At 42.2% G+C, this 21,868-nt stretch overlaps 1 protein-coding gene across 6 annotated transcripts in view; it reads right to left on the bottom strand.

The window, feature by feature from the left end:
* Positions 1-21,868, bottom strand: part of LOC122697524 (cytidine monophosphate-N-acetylneuraminic acid hydroxylase) — a 92,148-nt gene that overhangs the window by 45,661 nt on the left and 24,619 nt on the right. For 2 of the 6 annotated variants that reach the window (XM_043908365.1, XM_043908359.1), the window contains exons 2-3: positions 16,125-16,356; positions 9,857-10,088 (exon numbers count right to left, since the gene is read on the bottom strand). The exons of 1 other annotated variant lie outside the window; for it this stretch is intronic. The gene's annotated coding sequence lies outside the window, so the exon portion shown is untranslated. Of the gene's footprint in view, positions 1-9,856; positions 10,089-16,124; positions 16,550-21,868 lie in introns of those variants that run through there. 3 more of the 6 variants (XM_043908362.1, XM_043908363.1, XM_043908361.1) reach the window with 3 other exon arrangements.

Raw genomic sequence — 21,868 nt, 5'->3', positions numbered from 1 at the left:
TCATAGTAGACTTGAAATGTTTCCAAATATATGTTTTAAACGTATTTGATAGAAAGGAATCCGTGATAAGCCTCATGAAGTTCTTTTATCTTTATTCTTATGAGTACAATATCCAACACAAGTCAAAGCAAGTTCTGAGGCAATTTCTGGAATAATCAACCCAAACATAAAAAGAAAATCTTTCTAAATATTTTGTTTTACTTGATTGAATGAACAAATCAGCCAAAGTTCTCTGCTAGATTCTAAGACTTTCATCAACTGTGTAAGACAAGTTGAACTAACTACATCTTTATTAATTCCTTGAGAATATCGACTGGAATCTAAAGCAAAATTTTAACATGTGCACTCCTATATACATGGTTTTGTATTTCTTCTTCTTCTTTTTTTTTTTTTAAAGAATCTACATCCCTTTGGTTCATTTTTTAAAAATATTTATTTGTTTTTTATTTGGCTGCATCTGGTCTAAGCTGCCTGGAGAATCCCATGGACGGAGGAGCCTGGTAGGCTACAGTCCTGGTCTAAGTTGCAGCAGGCAGGCTCTTCATCGCATCATGCAGGACCCTTTGCTGTGGTGCACTGACACTCTAGTTGCAGCGAGTGGGCTCGGTAGTTGCAGCGAGCGGGCTCAGTAGTTGCAGCACTCAGGCTTAGTTGCTCTGCAGCTTGGGGGACCTTAGTTCCCTGAGCAGGCATCGAACCTGTGCTCCCTGCATTGCAAAGCAGATTCTTAACCAGTGGACCACCAGGAAAGTTCCCCCTTATGTATTTTTTCTAATGGTTAGTTTTCCCCAAAAGTTGATTTTTAAACTTTTTTTTTTAATGAGTTGGATTCCATTAAAGTCAGGAAAGTAAAATTATAGTAAATTCTGCTTTGGGTATAAATAAAATATTTAAACTAAGATGATGGGCATGGTAGTACATCTACTTTTCAACCTTTCAATATTTTTTCAAACACTTCAACGTGTGTGAAAAATAATCACTAAACACACATAAAAACATTTATATAGGGACACACACATTTTTTTCCTTTTGCCTCAAACTTGGTGGTGTGGCATCCTGCTTTTAAAATTTTGAAATTTTCTTTCTCATGAAATTTTAGCTTTGGTGTTGACTTCTTAAATATTATTTTAATGATATTCATCTTGATTACATTCATCTATAAAGCCAAGAATCTTCCAGAAGGTTAAGGTCTGAGAAAAAGAGCTAGAGGAAGAAAAGGCAACTCATTCAGAACTGTCAATCTATAAATGATTTTGTTACCATAATTTCTGAATTAGATTCGTATTTTTTATAATTTTATTTATTTCTTTGTTCTTGGCTGTGCGGAGCTTTCACTGCTGTGCGGGGTTCTTCTGTAGTTGTGGCGAGCACAGGCTGCTCTCTCGTAGTGTGAGGGCTTCTCATTGCGAGGGCTTCTCTTTTTGTGGACCACGGACTCTAGAGAGAGCGCTTCAGTAGCTGCTGTATGTGGGCGCAGTAGTTGCAGCTCCTAGGCTCCAGAGAACAGGCTCAATAGTTGAGGAAAACCGGCTTTGTTGCTCCACAGCATGTGGAATCTTCCTGGATGGGGGATCAAACCCCCATCAAACCCCATGTCTCCTGTACTGGCAGCAGATTCTCCACTGCTGAGCCACCAGGAAAGCCCCAAGCTTTGTTTTCAGTGGGAAGGTGTTCAATATTCCGTTCACAGGGATGTAAACTGCATGAGTGTTGAGCTATAAAATGTCTTTTATAAATATATATATTTATATATATATTACATGGCAGTAAATATCTGGTGAATGAAGGAATACACTCCCAAGAAGGCAATATGTCCTCCATTTGGACAAAGAGTGTGAAAATGCTTCCAAAGGTCACCGATTAAAGAAAAGATCAAATTACTGGCTCACATAAGTTTTAAAAAGTAACTTGGAGTAATTCCCTGGTGCTCCAGTGGTTAGGACTCAGCATTCTCACTGCCAGGGTCCCAAGTTTGATCCCTAGTCAGGGAACTAAGATCCCACACGCTGCATGGCATGATCTAAAAAAAAGGAAGTCTCAAAAAAAAAAAGAAAGAAAAATTTAAAGAAAAGGAAGTCTCATACTCAAAATGCTTTGGGAACCAAGGACCTAGCAGAAGAATGTCAGACTGCAAGCTTCATATGGAAATCTTTTATCATTCCATTTGCTGTTAGGTACTTCATAAACATTTGTTGAACCAATAATATGAAATAGTCAAGATTGCTAAAGGTCTTCAAGTTGTTCCAGATATCAAAATGAGAAATTGAGACGCAGGATGTATGAATAGACAAAATCAGGCCAAATATAAAGAAATATTAGAGAAAATTTATTCCAATTATTTTAGAATAATGGGTTCTAATCTAAACTGTTCAATAAAAAGTCATCAGCTTACACTGTTCCCTTAAGACCCCACACTGCATGTTTCATTACAAAAGGCCATAAAAACAGTGGGTGTTAACCAGAAAGCACACTTAAAACAAGATAAAATTTATGCCCTTGCCTTTATTCAAAACCTCTCAGGGTCCACAACTAGATATGCTGTGCGGTTTGGGTTCCCCACTCCATAAGGAAGACATATCAGGGTTGGGAGACATCCTGAAAAATGAGATCAAAGTTATGAACTAGATGGAAGGGAATCAGCAATTCTGATACTTCCATACACATATACTAGAATTGCACCATTAAATACATGGATGACAATGGTGAGAGCCAGCTTTCTCATGGTTGGAGTGGGACTTATAGATAAGCAAGGGGAGGAAGCTAGAATAACCCATGTGGTAATGGAATACTTAGAGATAAACATATAGCCTTGGATGTGAACATTTAAAAAGAAAAGCTAAAAAGCATCCATCTCAAGAAACATTAGAGAACAATAAAATAATGGAAAGAAAGTAAGAGAATTATAAAACAGAAGCTCTACATAGACAGGATCAACAAAGGCAAAAGATAATGGAACCATCAAGAAAGTGAAAGGACAACACACAAACCAGGAGATGTTTGCAAGTTACATATGTAATAAGGATCAGATATCATGAATTTATTTTTTTTTTAACTCTTAAAAGTCAGTAACAAAGGAATTAAGAATGGTAAAGGAGTCCATATACCCAACTGATGCAGAGTTCCAGAGAACAGCAAGGAGAGATAAGAAAGCCTTCTTAAGTGAACAATGCCAAGTAATAGAGGAAAACAATAGAATGGGACAGACAATCCAATTAAATTAATTCATTTAAGAAAAAGAATGGGACAGACTAGCGATCTCTTCAAGAAAATTGGAGACGTCAAGGGAACATTTCATACAAGGACAGACACAATAAAGGACAGAAATGGTAAGGACTTAACAGAAGCAGAAGAGATTAAGGAAAGGTGGCAAGAATACACAGAAGAACTATACAAAAAAGGTCTTAATGGCCCAGATAACCATGACTGTGTGGTCACTCACCTAGAGCCAGACACACTGGAATATGAAGTCAAGTGGGTCTTAGGAAGCATTACTACCAACGAAGCTAACGGAGGTGATAGAATTCCAGCTAACCTATTTAAAATCCTAAAAGATGATGCTGTTAAAGTGCTGCACTCAATATGTCAGCAAATTTGGAAAACTCAGCACTGGTCACAGGACTGGAAATGATCAGTTTTCATTTAAATCCCAAAGAAAAGCAATGCCAAAGGATGTTCAAGTGAAAGTGAAAGTCAATCAGTTAGGACTATACAGTCCATGGAATTCTCCAGGCCCGAATACTAGAGTGGGTAGCCTTTCCCTCTCCAGGGGATATTTCCAACCCAGGGATCAAACCCAGGTTTCCTGCATTGCAGACAGATTCTTTACCAGCTGAGCCACAAGGGAAGCCCAAGAATGTTCAAACTACTGTACAATTGTGCTCATTTCATGTGCTACCAAGGTAATGCTTAAAATCCTTCAAGCTAGGCTTCAACAGTCGGAGAAGGCAATGGCAAGCCACTCCAGTACTCTTGCCTGGAGAATCCCATGGATGGAGGAGCCTGGTGGGCTGCAGTCCATGGGGTTGCCAAGAGTCGGACACGACTGAGCAACTTCACTTTCACTTTTCACTTTCATGCATTGGAGAAGGAAATGGCAACCCACTCCAGTGTTCTTGCCTGGAGAATCCCAGGATGGGGGAGCCTGGTGGGCTACCGTCTATGGGGTCGCACACAGTCAGACACAACTGAAGCGACTTAGCAGCAGCAGTAGAAGACTTCAGCAGTATGTGAACTGAGAACTTCCAGATGAACAAGCTAGGTTTTGAAGAGGCAGAGGAACCAGAGATCAAATTGCCAACATTCGTTGAAGCATAGAGAAAGCAAGAGAATTCCAGAAAAACATCTTCTGCTTCACTGACTATGCTAAAGCCTTTGACTATGTGGATCACAACAAACTGGAAAATTCTCAAAGAGATGGGAATACCAGACCACCTTACTGTCTCCTGAGAAACCTGTATGCAGGTCAAGATGCAAGAGTTAGAACTAGACATGGAACAGCTGACTGGTTCAAAATGGGGAAAGCAGTACGACGAGGCTGTATATTGTCAACCTGATTTTTTAACTTGTATGCAGAGTACCTCATGCAAAATGCTGGGCTGGATGAATCACAAGTTGGAATCAAGATTGCTGGGAGAAATATGAACTAACATCATATATGCAGATGATGGCAGAAAGCATAGGAACTCTGATGGCAGAAAACAAAGAGAAACTAAAGAGCCTCTTGATGAAGGTGAAAGAGGAGAGTGAAAAGGTTGGCTTAAAACTCAATATGAAAAAACTAAGACCATGGCATTCAGTCCCATCACTTCATGAAAAATAGATGGAGAAAAATTGGAATCAGTGACAGATTTTATTTTCTTGGGTTTCAAAATCACTGTGGATGGTGATTGTAGCCATGAAATTAAAAACACTTGCTCCTTGGAAGGAAAACTATGACAAAGCTAGATCGCATATTAAAAAACAGACATATCACTTTGCAAACCAAGGTCCATATAGTCAAAGCTATGGTTTTTCCAGTAGTCATGTATGGATGTGAGAACTCAACCATAAAGAAGGCTGAGCCTTCAAGAATTGGTGTCCTGAAATTGTGGAGATGGAGAAGATGCTTGAGAGTCTCTTGGACTGCAAGGGGGTCAAACCAGTCAATCCTAAAGGAAATCAACCCTGAATATTCATTGGAAGGACTGATTCTGAAGCTGAAGTTCCAATGTTTGGCCACCAGATATAAAGAGACAACTCACTGGAAAAGATCCTGATGCTGGGAAAGACTGAAGGCAAAAGGAGAAGATGGTGGCAGAGGATGATATAGTTAGATAGCATCACTGACTCAATGGATCTGAATTTGAACAAACCCCAGGAGACAGTGAAGGATGGGGAAGCCTGGTATGATGCAGTCTATGGTGTTGCAAAGAGTCAGACATAACTTAGCAACTCAAAAACAACAACAAAGGATTTGAACAGACATTTCTGCAAAGAAGATATATGAATGGTCAGTAGCATTCATGAATAGAAGCTTTACACCATTAGTCAAGATGTGCTTAGTCACTCAGTAGTGTCTGACTTGGTGACACCATGGACTGCAGCCCACCAGGCTCCTCTGTCCATGGGAATTCTCCAAGAAAGAATACTGCAGTGGGTGGCCATGCCCTACTCCAGGGGATCTTCCCAACCCAGGAATCGAACCCAGGTCTCCTGCATTGCAGGCAGATTCTTTTGCATCTGAGCCAACAGGGAAGGCCATTAGTCAAGTGCAGATGCAAATCACAACTCTGATGAGTTAACATTTCACATCCATTAGGATGCCTATTATAACAAATATAGGTAGTAATAAGTGTTGGTGACGATACAGAAAAACAGGAGCCAAAATCTTTTGATGGGTGAGACTTGTGAAAACAGTTTTGCAGACTGTCAACATGTTAAACATATATAATGTCTGTAGGATCCAACAGTTCAACTTCCCTAGGTCTCTACCCCAAAGAATTGAAAACATGTCCACATAATAACTTGTACATGAAAGTTCAGTCAGCTGCTATTCAAAATAACCAAAAAATGAAACAATTCCAATGTCCATCAACTGATTAGTGAATAAATAAAATATGCGTGTCTACACAGTGGAATACAGTTGACCCTCGAACAATGTGAGGGTTAGAGGTGCTGACACTCTGAGCAGTTAAAAATCTGCACATAACTTTACAGTCCACCTTCCATACCCAGAGGTCCACAGCCAAAGATTCAACCAACTGTGGAGCATTAGTACTGTATGTACCATTTAAAAAATCTGCATATAAGTGGACTGCTGCTGCTTCTGCTGCTGCTAAGTTGCGTCAGTCATGTCCGACTCTGTGCGACCCCATAGACGGCCGCCCAACAGGCTCCTCTGTCCCTGGGATTCTCCAGGCAAGAATACTGGAGTGGGGTGCCATTTCCTTCTCCAATGCATGAAAGTGAAAAGTGAAAGTGAAGTCACTCAGTCGTGTCTGACTCTTAGCGACCCAGTGGACTGTACCCTACCAGGCTCCTCCGTCCATGGGATTCTCCAGGCATGAGTACTGGAGTGGGTTGCCATTCACTTCTCTGATAAATGGACTAGAGCAGTTCAAACCTATGTGGTTCAAGGATCACCTGTACCACTAGGCAATAAAAAGGACTGAAGTAGTGATACTTGCTCCAGGGATAAACCTCAACAAATCTGGCTAAGTGAAAGAAGCCAGACACTAAAACCACATATCATATAATTCCATTTACATTAAATGTCCAGAATATGCATATCTATAGAGATAGAAACTAGACTAATGGTTAGCAAGGGTGGGTACATATGTGGATGGGAAATGGGAAGAGGCTGATAACTGGGCATTCTTTTGGGGGAGTGATGGAGAGTCGAAAATTAGATTGTGGAAAACAGTTGCACAACTCTACCAGTATACTAAAGATCACTCACTGTATAATTATATCAGGCCAATTTCATGGTACTAAAGTGAAGTGTCAGTTGCCCAGTCACGTCTGACTCTTTGCAACCTCATGGATTGTAGCCCAGCAGGCTCCTCTGTCCATGGAATTCTCTAGGCAAGATTACTGGAGTGAGTAGCCATTTCCCTCTCCAGGGGATCTTCCAGAGCCAGGGAATGAACCTGGGTCTCCTGTGTTGCAGGCAGATTCTTTACCCTCTGAGCCAGCAGGGAGGTCCCATGTACTTAAATCATATATCAATAAAGCTATTCATGTAGCTTTAGACCTGTGTGTGCGCACGTCTACTGTGTATAGACAGTTTCATAAAATTTTATCCCACACATACATTTGCATAGCTACCACTAAAATCAAGACGTCTGACTCTTCCATCAAGACCAAGAAACTTGCTGGATGTAACTTCCAAGGACTGACCTTTACAGTCATGCCCCACTATCGCCTCTGCTCTGGCAACCTCTGATTTGTTCTCTACCCTTATAATGTGATCATTTCACAAATGATATATAAATGGAACCCTACAGCATTAAATTGACTTTTAAACTCTCCAAGTCCCTCCCACAAAAAATTACAGCTCAGCCTTGAATCCTCTCCAGTTAGTTCTCTTTCACTTCCTGTTTACAGCTGGACATACATTCTGTGGTGGTAGTTTCTACACACCTCACCGCTTATTAGTTTTCATCTGACATTTCTGACGATTCTTATACTTGCATTGGAGACTCATCTTTCCTTTGTCTACCTGGTCATGAAACATTGTAGCTCTTAAATGCTCAATTCTTTTCTTTTTGTAATTTAGTTTTGGCTGTGCTGGGCATTCATTGTGAGCGAGCGGGGGCTAACTCCAGTTGCAGTGTGTGGGCTTCTCACTGCGGTGACTTCTCTTGTTGCAGAGCACAAGCTCTAGGCGCTTGGGCTTCAACAGTTGTGGCACACAGGCTTAGTTGCTCCAAGGCATGTGGAATCTTCCTGGACCAGGAATCAAACCACTGGACTTTAACCACTGGACCACCAGGGAAGTTCAAGGCTCAGTTCTGCACCTTCCTCATTTAACATTTTCCCCCTAAGGGACCATCCACACCCATGACTCCGGAACACAATGACTCTCATATGAGCAGACCTGATCCAGGAAGCCATGTCTGTAGAACTAACTGCCTTTTACACATATACATAAGGATGTCCTAAAGACACCTGAAACTGAGTGTGTCCAAACTCCAATTCAACACATCTCATCCATCCCCACCTTCAACAGTCCACCATGACACCCCCATTACCTTTGACACCACCCTTTCTCTCACTACCCCGTATTCGATTCGAGTCTCTCACTGTTACCTTTTAAGTCTATCTCATAACCATCCCATTCTACAACCCTGATCCAAGCTACCATCATCTCCCTCTGGACTACTGTCGTGGCCCCTTCAAGGGTCACCCTACATTCACTCTCTGTTCTTTCCACTATGGTCAGAATGACATACTTAAAATCAAAATTTCAAAATGACCTCATCCTGTGAATCCTTCTCCCACCTCTTAAAAATGGGTCACATCCCCCCATTGCTCCTAGGACAAAGAACAAAATTCCTAAAATGGCCACAGAGGTGATGCACAGGGACCCCAATCACGTCCTCCAGCTCCTTTTGATCTATGTTTTTTCTTCTTCTAATATCATTTCCTCAAAGTACTGGCTGATACCTAGACTGTACTTGCTGAGGCATTCTTCACGGATTTAACTCTCCTTATCCTTTTGATTGCAGTTCAGTCATCATCTCCACTGGGAAGTCTTCCCCAAAGAAGGTCAAATCCTACTGTTATACACACAGCACTATGTATCTTTCTTTCATGTGACTTATCAAACTTATAATTTCATGTTTATTTATGAGATTAATTAATATGTGTATCCCCTAAAAATATGTGACAGTCACAGGAAGGAAGGAACCCAGGCTGTGTGAGTTTGACTTGCACCCTTAGAGTCTATCACACATGGGGATTCCAATGAATATTATTTGTCAAAAGAATAAATGAACATTCCAATTATTGGCTCACAGTGATTCCTGGAAACCCTTATTTTTTTTTCAATAGCCTGGACTTACACATGCCATTATGCCTAAAATATCTTTAGAATAGGCTCATATTTTCTTAGGAACTAGCATGTACCCAAATATAACACTGGCATTCTAAAAATTAACTATCCTACAGACAGTGCCCCCATTGTGACTAGGTGGCAATAAAGTTTATCTGGGTTGCAGTTGATATTTCCCCATAGAATCAAGCTATAAATGGCAATTAAGTTATACTCCAGCTCACGAAATCCTACCCATGCCCTGAATAGTCAGCATTTTATTCTTAAGAGCTATAAAACAGACTGCCCTTTTGAGCCATGAAATCAGGGTACATCTTAGTTCAGAGCACCCCTCATCTCCAAATCTTGAGTCCCCCATCCTCTTTCACCTCTGCATCCTTAGTATCTCTTTTGGTGCTAAAGCTTTCTGAGGACCAGGCAAAGCAGTAGGTAAGGTACTAGCGGAAGGAAAATTCCAAAGACAAGATTGATGGGCAGCCAGAGGGAAAAATAAGGGCAATCTACAGAAAAGGAGATGTCACCAGAGACGGGGCTGGGTGAAGTGGACAGGGCTTGGAGAGAGGGCGCCCTGGCAGATAACCATCCAGGACAAGCAGGGTCTGGGCATGGCAAGCTCGATACCTGAGTAACTGGGCAATCTGTGAGTGAGGTGTTCCTGGATGGTGCATACAATACCCACAAAAATGGGCTTAACATCATGAACCCCACCCCACCCTCACCCCCAACCAAGAGCTCTCAGTTCTTGTACCTTTTCATCAGACGAAGACAAACTATCAAAATGATCAATCCTAAATTCAGTAAGAAAACAATTTTAAATTGTACCTTTGTTCCAGTCCAGGTAGAAAGGGGCCAAACAGCTCCTTAGAGAAAGAAGAAACACTGAGATTGAAATCTTCTTTTGAATGATGTTTAGAATTTCTAGAGTGGCTGCAGTTTGGAAATCTCACTTTGCTTAGGAACAGACTTGATTGGATTTCTTCAGAGCCAGAAAACCTTTTCAAAAGCAATTATGAGAGCACCGCAGGGCAGTCAAAGTTCTGGAAGTATGAGCCCTCTGCAGAGGTGAAGTTCAATTGTCATGTTAATATATCTGCGGTTATCTCTGGTACTGTTTTGGTCCCACCCATGCAGCTTAGTTTCGATAAACTTCTCATTCCTTGCCAACACCAGGATGTGAAGTGCAAGTACGTGTCAAGTAGAGAGTGGGGGCGGGCAGGTATCTTTTATAGGCCTATCAGTAGGGTGAAGGAAGGAAAAGCGTTGAAGAATTAACATCCCTACCCAAACTTCCTGAACTCTTTTGAAAGTGCCTCAGCCCATCTCATATGCACAATGTTTTCTTTTGTTTCAATATTTATTTGGCTGCACCAAATTTTAATATTTGTTTTTAATATTTATTTGGCTGCACCAATATTTATTTGGCTGCACCTCCTAGCGGCATGCAGGATCTTCACTTGTGGCGTGTGAATTCTTAGTTGCAACATGTGGGATCTAGTTTCCTGACCAGGGATTGAAGCTGGGCCCCCATTGGGAATGTGCAGTTTTAGCCACTGGACCACCAGGGAAGTCCCCACCATGTATTTTTTTTTCCCCATGACGTATTTTTAATGCAATAAGAATAACTGCTTCATTAGAAATGGAAAGGTTCTGTGTAGAATATTTCCCATTAGGGTGTAGACAGCAGAAGTTTGGTATAGAGTGCAGAGGGTGTAGAATGTAGAGTGAAGTCCCTACACTCCTCTGTATAGACTGCTTACAATGATGTATAATGATGTCTTCCTTTCTAGCAGTCAAGAGTGTCCTGAGCAGGAGCCTGCTTTTGTAGATAACCCTGTGGTTTCAGGGGCTTCCCTGGTGACTCAGGCAGTAATCCACCTGCAATGCGGGAGACCTGGGTTTGATCTCTGGGTTGGGAAGATGCCCTGGAGAAGGGAATGGCTACCCACTCCAGTATTCTTGCTGGGAGAATTCCATGGACAGAAGACCCTACAGTCCACGGCGTTGCAAAGAGTCAGATATGACTTGGCAATTCAACAACAACAACAACAAAGGATTTGAACAGACATTACTCCAAAGAAGACATATGAATGGTCAGTGACATTCCTGAAGAGAAGATCCACAGCATTGGTCAAGATGTGTTTTGTCCCTCAGTCCTGTCCGTCTTGGTGACACCATGGACTGTAGCCCACCAGGCTCCCCTGTCCTTGGGGACTCGCCAGGCAAGTATGCTAGAGTGGTTTGCCATGCCCTCCCCCAGGGGATCCTCCCAACCCAAGGATCCAACCCAGGTCTCCTGCACTGCAGGCCGGTTCTTTACCATCTGAGCCAACAGGGAAGGCCATTAGTCAAGTTCAGTCAGTTCAGTCACTCAGTCGTGTCCGACTCTTTGTGACCCCATGAATCGCAGCACGCCAGGCCTCCCTGTCCATCACCAACTCCCGGAGTCCACCCAAACCCATGTCTATCAAGTCGGGGATGTCATCCAGTCATCTCATCCTCTGTCATCCCCTTCTCCTCCTGCCCCCAATCTCTCCCAGCATCAGGGTCTTTTCAAATGAGTCAACTCTTCACATGAGGTGGCCAAAGTATTGGAGTTTCAGCTTCAGCATCAGTCCTTCCAGTGAACACCCAGGACTGATCTTTAGGATGGACTGGTTGGATCTCCTTGCAGTCCAAGGGACTCTCAAGAGTCTTCTCCAACACCACAGTTCAAAAGCATCAATTCTTCGGCACTCAGATTTCTTTATAGTCCAACTCTCAGATCCATACATGACCACTGGAAAAACCATAGCCTTGACTAGACGGACCTTTGTTGGCAAAGTAATGTCTCTGCTTTTTAATATGCTATCTAGGTTGGTCATAACTTTCCTTCCAAGGAGCAAGCATCTTTTATTTTCAAGGATGCAATCACCATCTGCAGTGATTTTGGAGCCCTCAAAAATAAAGTCAGCCACTGTTTCCACTGTTTCCCCATCTATTTGCCATGAAGTGATGGGACCAGATGCCATGATCTTAGTTTTCTGAATGCTGAGCTTTAAGCCAACTTTTTCATTCTCCTCTTTCACTTTCATCAAGAGGCTTTTTAGTTCCTCTTCACTTACTGCCATAAGGGTGCTGTCGTCTGCATATCTGAGGTTATTGATATTTCTCCCGGCAGTCTTGATTCCAGCTTGTGCTACTTCCAGCCCAGCGTTTCTCATGATGCACTCTGCATATAAGTTAAATAAGCAGGGTGACAATATACAGCCTTGACGTACTCCTTCTCCTATTTGATGAAGAGGCAGATGTAAATCACAACTATGATGAATTAACATTTCACATCCATTAGGATGCCTATTATAACAAATATAGGTAGTAATAAGTGTTGGTGAAGATACAGAAAAACAGGAGCCAAAATCTTTTGTTGGGTGAGACTTTTGAAAACAGTTTTGCAGACTGTCAACATGTTAAACATATAGTGTCTGTAGGATCCAACAGTTCAACTCCCTAGGTCTCTACCCCAAAGAATGAAAACATGTCCACATAATAACTTGTACATGAAAGTTCAGTCAGCTACTATTCAAAATAACCCAAAAATGAAACAATTCCAATGTCCATCAACTGATTAGTGAATAAATAAAATATGCATGTCTACACAGTGGAACACAGTTGACCCTCGAACAATGTGAGGGTTAGAGGTGCTGACACTCTGAGCAGTTAAAAATCTGCACATAACTTTACAGTCCACCTTCCATACCCACAGGTCCACAGCCAAAGATTCAACCAACTGTGGAGCATTAGTACTGTATGTACTATTTTAAAAAACTGCAAAGAAGTGGACTAGAGCAGTTCAAACCTATGTGGTTCAAGGATCACCTGTACCACTAGGCAATAAAAAGGACTGAAGTAGTGATACTTGCTCCAGGGATAAACCTCAACAAATCTGGCTAAGTGAAAGAAGCCAGACACTAAAACCACATATCATATAATTCCATTTACATTAAATGTCCAGAATATGCATATCTATAGAGATAGAAACTAGACTAATGGTTAGCAAGGGTGGGTACATATGTGGATGGGAAATGGGAAGAGGCTGATAACTGGGCATTCTTTTGGGGGAGTGATGGAGAGTCGAAAATTAGATTGTGGAAAACAGTTGCACAACTCTACCAGTATACTAAAGATCACTCACTGTATAATTATATCAGGCCAATTTCATGGTACTAAAGTGAAGTGTCAGTTGCCCAGTCACGTCTGACTCTTTGCAACCTCATGGATTGTAGCCCAGCAGGCTCCTCTGTCCATGGAATTCTCTAGGCAAGATTACTGGAGTGAGTAGCCATTTCCCTCTCCAGGGGATCTTCCAGAGCCAGGGAATGAACCTGGGTCTCCTGTGTTGCAGGCAGATTCTTTACCCTCTGAGCCAGCAGGGAGGTCCCATGTACTTAAATCATATATCAATAAAGCTATTCATGTAGCTTTAGACCTGTGTGTGTGCACGTCTACTGTGTATAGACAGTTTCATAAAATTTTATCCCACACATACATTTGCATAGCTACCACTAAAATCAAGACGTCTGACTCTTCCATCAAGACCAAGAAACTTGCTGGATGTAATTTCCAAGGACTGACCTTTACAGTCATGCCCCACTATCGCCTCTGCTCTGGCAACCTCTGATTTGTTCTCTACCCTTATAATGTGATCATTTCACAAATGATATATAAATGGAACCCTACAGCATTAAATTGACTTTTAAACTCTCCAAGTCCCTCCCACAAAAAATTACAGCTCAGCCTTGAATCCTCTCCAGTTAGTTCTCTTTCACTTCCTGTTTACAGCTGGACATACATTCTGTGGTGGTAGTTTCTACACACCTCACCGCTTATTAGTTTTCATCTGACATTTCTGACGATTCTTATACTTGCATTGGAGACTCATCTTTCCTTTGTCTACCTGGTCATGAAACATTGTAGCTCTTAAATGCTCAATTCTTTTCTTTTTGTAATTTAGTTTTGGCTGTGCTGGGCATTCATTGTGAGCGAGCGGGGGCTAACTCCAGTTGCAGTGTGCGGGCTTCTCACTGCGGTGACTTCTCTTGTTGCAGAGCACAAGCTCTAGGCGCTTGGGCTTCAACAGTTGTGGCACACAGGCTTAGTTGCTCCAAGGCATGTGGAATCTTCCTGGACCAGGAATCAAACCACTGGACTTTAACCACTGGACCACCAGGGAAGTTCAAGGCTCAGTTCTGCACCTTCCTCATTTAACATTTTCCCCCTAAGGGACCATCCACACCCATGACTCCGGAACACAATGACTCTCATATGAGCAGACCTGATCCAGGAAGCCATGTCTGTAGAACTAACTGCCTTTTACACATATACATAAGGATGTCCTAAAGACACCTGAAACTGAGTGTGTCCAAACTCCAATTCAACACATCTCATCCATCCCCACCTTCAACAGTCCACCATGACACCCCCATTACCTTTGACACCACCCTTTCTCTCACTACCCCGTATTCGATTCGAGTCTCTCACTGTTACCTTTTAAGTCTATCTCATAACCATCCCATTCTACAACCCTGATCCAAGCTACCATCATCTCCCTCTGGACTACTGTCGTGGCCCCTTCAAGGGTCACCCTACATTCACTCTCTGTTCTTTCCACTATGGTCAGAATGACATATTTAAAATCAAAATTTCAAAACGACCTCATCCTGTGAATCCTTCTCCCACCTCTTAAAAATGGGTCACATCCCCCCATTGCTCCTAGGACAAAGAACAAAATTCCTAAAATGGCCACAGAGGTGATGCACAGGGACCCCAATCACGTCCTCCAGCTCCTTTTGATCTATGTTTTTTCTTCTTCTAATATCATTTCCTCAAAGTACTGGCTGATACCTAGACTGTACTTGCTGAGGCATTCTTCACGGATTTAACTCTCCTTATCCTTTTGATTGCAGTTCAGTCATCATCTCCACTGGGAAGTCTTCCCCAAAGAAGGTCAAATCCTACTGTTATACACACAGCACTATGTATCTTTCTTTCATGTGACTTATCAAACTTATAATTTCATGTTTATTTATGAGATTAATTAATATGTGTATCCCCTAAAAATATGTGACAGTCACAGGAAGGAAGGAACCCAGGCTGTGTGAGTTTGACTTGCACCCTTAGAGTCTATCACACATGGGGATTCCAATGAATATTATTTGTCAAAAGAATAAATGAACATTCCAATTATTGGCTCACAGTGATTCCTGGAAACCCTTATTTTTTTTTCAATAGCCTGGACTTACACATGCCATTATGCCTAAAATATCTTTAGAATAGGCTCATATTTTCTTAGGAACTAGCATGTACCCAAATATAACACTGGCATTCTAAAAATTAACTATCCTACAGACAGTGCCCCCATTGTGACTAGGTGGCAATAAAGTTTATCTGGGTTGCAGTTGATATTTCCCCATAGAATCAAGCTATAAATGGCAATTAAGTTATACTCCAGCTCACGAAATCCTATCCATGCCCTGAATAGTCAGCATTTTATTCTTAAGAGCTATAAAACAGACTGCCCTTTTGAGCCATGAAATCAGGGTACATCTTAGTTCAGAGCACCCCTCATCTCCAAATCTTGAGTCCCCCATCCTCTTTCACCTCTGCATCCTTAGTATCTCTTTTGGTGCTAAAGCTTTCTGAGGACCAGGCAAAGCAGTAGGTAAGGTACTAGCGGAAGGAAAATTCCAAAGACAAGATTGATGGGCAGCCAGAGGGAAAAATAAGGGCAATCTACAGAAAAGGAGATGTCACCAGAGACGGGGCTGGGTGAAGTGGACAGGGCTTGGAGAGAGGGCGCCCTGGCAGATAACCATCCAGGACAAGCAGGGTCTGGGCATGGCAAGCTCGATACCTGAGTAACTGGGCAATCTGTGAGTGAGGTGTTCCTGGATGGTGCATACAATACCCACAAAAATGGGCTTAACATCATGAACCCCACCCCACCCTCACCCCCAACCAAGAGCTCTCAGTTCTTGTACCTTTTCATCAGACGAAGACAAACTATCAAAATGATCAATCCTAAATTCAGTAAGAAAACAATTTTAAATTGTACCTTTGTTCCAGTCCAGGTAGAAAGGGGCCAAACAGCTCCTTAGAGAAAGAAGAAACACTGAGATTGAAATCTTCTTTTGAATGATGTTTAGAATTTCTAGAGTGGCTGCAGTTTGGAAATCTCACTTTGCTTAGGAACAGACTTGATTGGATTTCTTCAGAGCCAGAAAACCTTTTCAAAAGCAATTATGAGAGCACCGCAGGGCAGTCAAAGTTCTGGAAGTATGAGCCCTCTGCAGAGGTGAAGTTCAATTGTCATGTTAATATATCTGCGGTTATCTCTGGTACTGTTTTGGTCCCACCCATGCAGCTTAGTTTCGATAAACTTCTCATTCCTTGCCAACACCAGGATGTGAAGTGCAAGTACGTGTCAAGTAGAGAGTGGGGGCGGGCAGGTATCTTTTATAGGCCTATCAGTAGGGTGAAGGAAGGAAAAGCGTTGAAGAATTAACATCCCTACCCAAACTTCCTGAACTCTTTTGAAAGTGCCTCAGCCCATCTCATATGCACAATGTTTTCTTTTGTTTCAATATTTATTTGGCTGCACCAAATTTTAATATTTGTTTTTAATATTTATTTGGCTGCACCAATATTTATTTGGCTGCACCTCCTAGCGGCATGCAGGATCTTCACTTGTGGCGTGTGAATTCTTAGTTGCAACATGTGGGATCTAGTTTCCTGACCAGGGATTGAAGCTGGGCCCCCATTGGGAATGTGCAGTTTTAGCCACTGGACCACCAGGGAAGTCCCCACCATGTATTTTTTTTTCCCCATGACGTATTTTTAATGCAATAAGAATAACTGCTTCATTAGAAATGGAAAGGTTCTGTGTAGAATATTTCCCATTAGGGTGTAGACAGCAGAAGTTTGGTATAGAGTGCAGAGGGTGTAGAATGTAGAGTGAAGTCCCTACACTCCTCTGTATAGACTGCTTACAATGATGTATAATGATGTCTTCCTTTCTAGCAGTCAAGAGTGTCCTGAGCAGGAGCCTGCTTTTGTAGATAACCCTGTGGTTTCAGGGGCTTCCCTGGTGACTCAGGCAGTAATCCACCTGCAATGCGGGAGACCTGGGTTTGATCTCTGGGTTGGGAAGATGCCCTGGAGAAGGGAATGGCTACCCACTCCAGTATTCTTGCTGGGAGAATTCCATGGACAGAAGACCCTACAGTCCACGGCGTTGCAAAGAGTCAGATATGACTTGGCAATTCAACAACAACAACAACAAAGGATTTGAACAGACATTACTCCAAAGAAGACATATGAATGGTCAGTGACATTCCTGAAGAGAAGATCCACAGCATTGGTCAAGATGTGTTTTGTCCCTCAGTCCTGTCCGTCTTGGTGACACCATGGACTGTAGCCCACCAGGCTCCCCTGTCCTTGGGGACTCGCCAGGCAAGTATGCTAGAGTGGTTTGCCATGCCCTCCCCCAGGGGATCCTCCCAACCCAAGGATCCAACCCAGGTCTCCTGCACTGCAGGCCGGTTCTTTACCATCTGAGCCAACAGGGAAGGCCATTAGTCAAGTTCAGTCAGTTCAGTCACTCAGTCGTGTCCGACTCTTTGTGACCCCATGAATCGCAGCACGCCAGGCCTCCCTGTCCATCACCAACTCCCGGAGTCCACCCAAACCCATGTCTATCAAGTCGGGGATGTCATCCAGTCATCTCATCCTCTGTCATCCCCTTCTCCTCCTGCCCCCAATCTCTCCCAGCATCAGGGTCTTTTCAAATGAGTCAACTCTTCACATGAGGTGGCCAAAGTATTGGAGTTTCAGCTTCAGCATCAGTCCTTCCAGTGAACACCCAGGACTGATCTTTAGGATGGACTGGTTGGATCTCCTTGCAGTCCAAGGGACTCTCAAGAGTCTTCTCCAACACCACAGTTCAAAAGCATCAATTCTTCGGCACTCAGATTTCTTTATAGTCCAACTCTCAGATCCATACATGACCACTGGAAAAACCATAGCCTTGACTAGACGGACCTTTGTTGGCAAAGTAATGTCTCTGCTTTTTAATATGCTATCTAGGTTGGTCATAACTTTCCTTCCAAGGAGCAAGCATCTTTTATTTTCAAGGATGCAATCACCATCTGCAGTGATTTTGGAGCCCTCAAAAATAAAGTCAGCCACTGTTTCCACTGTTTCCCCATCTATTTGCCATGAAGTGATGGGACCAGATGCCATTATCTTAGTTTTCTGAATGCTGAGCTTTAAGCCAACTTTTTCATTCTCCTCTTTCACTTTCATCAAGAGGCTTTTTAGTTCCTCTTCACTTACTGCCATAAGGGTGCTGTCGTCTGCATATCTGAGGTTATTGATATTTCTCCCGGCAGTCTTGATTCCAGCTTGTGCTACTTCCAGCCCAGCGTTTCTCATGATGCACTCTGCATATAAGTTAAATAAGCAGGGTGACAATATACAGCCTTGACGTACTCCTTCTCCTATTTGATGAAGAGGCAGATGTAAATCACAACTATGATGAATTAACATTTCACATCCATTAGGATGCCTATTATAACAAATATAGGTAGTAATAAGTGTTGGTGAAGATACAGAAAAACAGGAGCCAAAATCTTTTGTTGGGTGAGACTTTTGAAAACAGTTTTGCAGACTGTCAACATGTTAAACATATAGTGTCTGTAGGATCCAACAGTTCAACTCCCTAGGTCTCTACCCCAAAGAATGAAAACATGTCCACATAATAACTTGTACATGAAAGTTCAGTCAGCTACTATTCAAAATAACCCAAAAATGAAACAATTCCAATGTCCATCAACTGATTAGTGAATAAATAAAATATGCATGTCTACACAGTGGAACACAGTTGACCCTCGAACAATGTGAGGGTTAGAGGTGCTGACACTCTGAGCAGTTAAAAATCTGCACATAACTTTACAGTCCACCTTCCATACCCACAGGTCCACAGCCAAAGATTCAACCAACTGTGGAGCATTAGTACTGTATGTACTATTTTAAAAAACTGCAAAGAAGTGGACTAGAGCAGTTCAAACCTATGTGGTTCAAGGATCACCTGTACCACTAGGCAATAAAAAGGACTGAAGTAGTGATACTTGCTCCAGGGATAAACCTCAACAAATCTGGCTAAGTGAAAGAAGCCAGACACTAAAACCACATATCATATAATTCCATTTACATTAAATGTCCAGAATATGCATATCTATAGAGATAGAAACTAGACTAATGGTTAGCAAGGGTGGGTACATATGTGGATGGGAAATGGGAAGAGGCTGATAACTGGGCATTCTTTTGGGGGAGTGATGGAGAGTCGAAAATTAGATTGTGGAAAACAGTTGCACAACTCTACCAGTATACTAAAGATCACTCACTGTATAATTATATCAGGCCAATTTCATGGTACTAAAGTGAAGTGTCAGTTGCCCAGTCACGTCTGACTCTTTGCAACCTCATGGATTGTAGCCCAGCAGGCTCCTCTGTCCATGGAATTCTCTAGGCAAGATTACTGGAGTGAGTAGCCATTTCCCTCTCCAGGGGATCTTCCAGAGCCAGGGAATGAACCTGGGTCTCCTGTGTTGCAGGCAGATTCTTTACCCTCTGAGCCAGCAGGGAGGTCCCATGTACTTAAATCATATATCAATAAAGCTATTCATGTAGCTTTAGACCTGTGTGTGTGCACGTCTACTGTGTATAGACAGTTTCATAAAATTTTATCCCACACATACATTTGCATAGCTACCACTAAAATCAAGACGTCTGACTCTTCCATCAAGACCAAGAAACTTGCTGGATGTAATTTCCAAGGACTGACCTTTACAGTCATGCCCCACTATCGCCTCTGCTCTGGCAACCTCTGATTTGTTCTCTACCCTTATAATGTGATCATTTCACAAATGATATATAAATGGAACCCTACAGCATTAAATTGACTTTTAAACTCTCCAAGTCCCTCCCACAAAAAATTACAGCTCAGCCTTGAATCCTCTCCAGTTAGTTCTCTTTCACTTCCTGTTTACAGCTGGACATACATTCTGTGGTGGTAGTTTCTACACACCTCACCGCTTATTAGTTTTCATCTGACATTTCTGACGATTCTTATACTTGCATTGGAGACTCATCTTTCCTTTGTCTACCTGGTCATGAAACATTGTAGCTCTTAAATGCTCAATTCTTTTCTTTTTGTAATTTAGTTTTGGCTGTGCTGGGCATTCATTGTGAGCGAGCGGGGGCTAACTCCAGTTGCAGTGTGCGGGCTTCTCACTGCGGTGACTTCTCTTGTTGCAGAGCACAAGCTCTAGGCGCTTGGGCTTCAACAGTTGTGGCACACAGGCTTAGTTGCTCCAAGGCATGTGGAATCTTCCTGGACCAGGAATCAAACCACTGGACTTTAACCACTGGACCACCAGGGAAGTTCAAGGCTCAGTTCTGCACCTTCCTCATTTAACATTTTCCCCCTAAGGGACCATCCACACCCATGACTCCGGAACACAATGACTCTCATATGAGCAGACCTGATCCAGGAAGCCATGTCTGTAGAACTAACTGCCTTTTACACATATACATAAGGATGTCCTAAAGACACCTGAAACTGAGTGTGTCCAAACTCCAATTCAACACATCTCATCCATCCCCACCTTCAACAGTCCACCATGACACCCCCATTACCTTTGACACCACCCTTTCTCTCACTACCCCGTATTCGATTCGAGTCTCTCACTGTTACCTTTTAAGTCTATCTCATAACCATCCCATTCTACAACCCTGATCCAAGCTACCATCATCTCCCTCTGGACTACTGTCGTGGCCCCTTCAAGGGTCACCCTACATTCACTCTCTGTTCTTTCCACTATGGTCAGAATGACATATTTAAAATCAAAATTTCAAAACGACCTCATCCTGTGAATCCTTCTCCCACCTCTTAAAAATGGGTCACATCCCCCCATTGCTCCTAGGACAAAGAACAAAATTCCTAAAATGGCCACAGAGGTGATGCACAGGGACCCCAATCACGTCCTCCAGCTCCTTTTGATCTATGTTTTTTCTTCTTCTAATATCATTTCCTCAAAGTACTGGCTGATACCTAGACTGTACTTGCTGAGGCATTCTTCACGGATTTAACTCTCCTTATCCTTTTGATTGCAGTTCAGTCATCATCTCCACTGGGAAGTCTTCCCCAAAGAAGGTCAAATCCTACTGTTATACACACAGCACTATGTATCTTTCTTTCATGTGACTTATCAAACTTATAATTTCATGTTTATTTATGAGATTAATTAATATGTGTATCCCCTAAAAATATGTGACAGTCACAGGAAGGAAGGAACCCAGGCTGTGTGAGTTTGACTTGCACCCTTAGAGTCTATCACACATGGGGATTCCAATGAATATTATTTGTCAAAAGAATAAATGAACATTCCAATTATTGGCTCACAGTGATTCCTGGAAACCCTTATTTTTTTTCAATAGCCTGGACTTACACATGCCATTATGCCTAAAATATCTTTAGAATAGGCTCATATTTTCTTAGGAACTAGCATGTACCCAAATATAACACTGGCATTCTAAAAATTAACTATCCTACAGACAGTGCCCCCATTGTGACTAGGTGGCAATAAAGTTTATCTGGGTTGCAGTTGATATTTCCCCATAGAATCAAGCTATAAATGGCAATTAAGTTATACTCCAGCTCACGAAATCCTATCCATGCCCTGAATAGTCAGCATTTTATTCTTAAGAGCTATAAAACAGACTGCCCTTTTGAGCCAT

Source organism: Cervus elaphus, chromosome 7 (assembly GCF_910594005.1).
Source record: "Cervus elaphus chromosome 7, mCerEla1.1, whole genome shotgun sequence".
In the NCBI taxonomy this organism is placed as follows: Eukaryota; Metazoa; Chordata; class Mammalia; order Artiodactyla; family Cervidae; genus Cervus; species Cervus elaphus.
The sequence above is the reverse complement of the archived record's forward strand: the minus strand, read 5'-3'. Positions and strand labels throughout refer to the sequence as shown.